The following is a 2,297-nucleotide window of genomic DNA, read 5'->3' as shown; positions in this document are numbered from 1 at the left end:
AATACATCTTTTTTTAAAATGAAGATGAAGCCAGCATGGTGGTGTATGCCTTTAATCCCAGCACTCAGGAGGCAGAGGCATATGGATTGCTGTGAATTTGAGACCAGCCTAGTCTATAAAGTGAGTCTAGGACAGCCCAGGCTACACAGAGAAACCCTGTTTCAAAAAACAAACAGGATAACCCAGGACTCAGATGAATCTTTTAGTGATTTTTTACAAAGATTAACTTCAGCTATAAATAGAGCAATATTAGATACAGATTCAAAGAAGTATTGAGTCTTTAGATTTCAAGAATGCTAATGCTGCTGAGTGAGATGGTGCACGCTTTTAATCTCAGCGCTAGGGAGGCAGAGGCAGGTGGATCTCTGTAAATTCAATGCCAGCCTGGTCTACAAAGTGAGTCCAGGACAGCCAAGGCTACACAGAGAAACCATGACTCAAAAAACCAAAGAGGAGAAGGAGGGGAGAAGGAGGCTGAGTTTGTGTCTTTTAGCATACAAGGATGCTAATGCGGAATGCAAAATCTCTACTAGACCAGATTCACACCTATTTATGAATAGATTAAAACTACTGTGCTCTAACGCTTTCAATGCTGCTATGATAGGACAGGCGTTGCTGAAAATATGAGAGCTAAAAATGTCTTATGCTTTGGCTATGGAAGACTAGGTCATTTCCTAAAAGACTGAAGACAAATAGTTCCTATGGATAATATTTTCTTTAATGATAATCCAGGGAGAAAGCTTCTTGGGACATGTAAAAGACGAGGAAAGGGTGGACACAGGGCTCATGAATGTAGCTTATCCAGAGATATACTATGCAATTCCTTACAATCAAGAAACTGCCTTAAGGGGCTTTTGAGTCCCACTAAAAAGGCAGCATGAGCCAGTCAATCCCTGTCAGCCAAGGAGAAAATGTTCTAGAGAGCAACTAGAAAAATTAGTGCATGATATGACATACAGCACCTCTCTAAGCTTAACTACTCCAATGAATAGAAGGAGAGACTTTAGAGTTACCAGGAAATGAGTATTTTGACAAACTGCTATAAATGTTCAGAGGTCAAAGTTGAAATTACGATGAGATGGAACAGAGAATGAAAGTAAGTGGATGCTGAAGCAGATTTAAGAATAATTTCATATGATTCCTGGAATCCAGCTTGGCCACTCCAGAAGGTATCTACACAGCTCCTAGGGATTGGGACATTGTCTCAGGTAAAACAAGGTTTAAAATAGATTAAATGTATAGAACCAGAGGGTTACATAGGGAGATTAAGGCCATATGTGGCAGATATAGCCATTAATTTATGGGGAAAAGATCTACTGCAACCATGAGAAACACAGATTAGCATTCCTTCAACTTCAGGGACAAGTCATAAAATAGAAAATGTTCCTGGTAAAGATATTGAAAATTTTTATCAAAAACAGTTACAGCGGGGCTGGAGAGATGGCTCAGCGGTTAAGAACACTGTCTGCTCTTCCAGAGGTCCTGAGTTTAATTCCCAGCAACCGCATGGTGGCTCACAACCATCTATGATGTGATCTGATGCCCTCTTCTGGCCTGCAGGTGTACATGCAGGCAGAGCATTGTATACATAATAATAAAGAAGTAAATCTTTTTAAAAAACCAACAACAAACAGTTACAGACCATCCAGGTTAGCCATAGGCAGGACACAGCAGAAACTGGCTCTCCAAATTTATAAGGAGGGCCAGTGCTAATAGTATACCAACTACCCTACCATCAAAATGGTTAACTAATAAGCCTGTTTGAGTAGAGCAATCATCCAAAAATAAGGAAATGTTACAGGCCCCACACCAGCTGCTCTAAGAGCAGCTGGAGGATGAACATATAGAAGAGCCCATCAGCCCTTGGAATTCTCTTATATTTTTCATTAAAAAGCATTCTAAAAAATGGAGGCTGTTAACCGATCTGAGAGCCATTAAGAAGGTAATTCAAGCCAGGCGTGGCGGCACACACCTTTAATTCCAGCACTAGGGAGGGAGAGACAGGTGGATCTCTGTGAGTTCGAGGCCAGCCTGGTCTTCAAAGGGAGTCCAGGACAGCCAAAGCTACACAGGGAACCCTTGTCTCAAGGAGGAGGAGGAGGAGGAGGAGGAGGAGGAGGAGAAAGAAGAAGAAGAAGAAGAAGAAGAAGAAGAAGAAGAAGAAGAAGAAGAAGAAGAAGAAGAAGAAGAAGAAGAAGAAGAAGAAGAAGAAACCCATGGGTTCCTAACAACTTGGAGTTCTTTTCACTTCTTTGTTACCTAAGGCATGGTCTATTGTAGTTTGATTTAAAAGATAG

Source organism: Acomys russatus, chromosome 17 (assembly GCF_903995435.1).
Source record: "Acomys russatus chromosome 17, mAcoRus1.1, whole genome shotgun sequence".
NCBI lineage: Eukaryota > Metazoa > Chordata > Mammalia > Rodentia > Muridae > Acomys > Acomys russatus.
Note: the sequence above shows the minus strand (reverse complement) of the source record.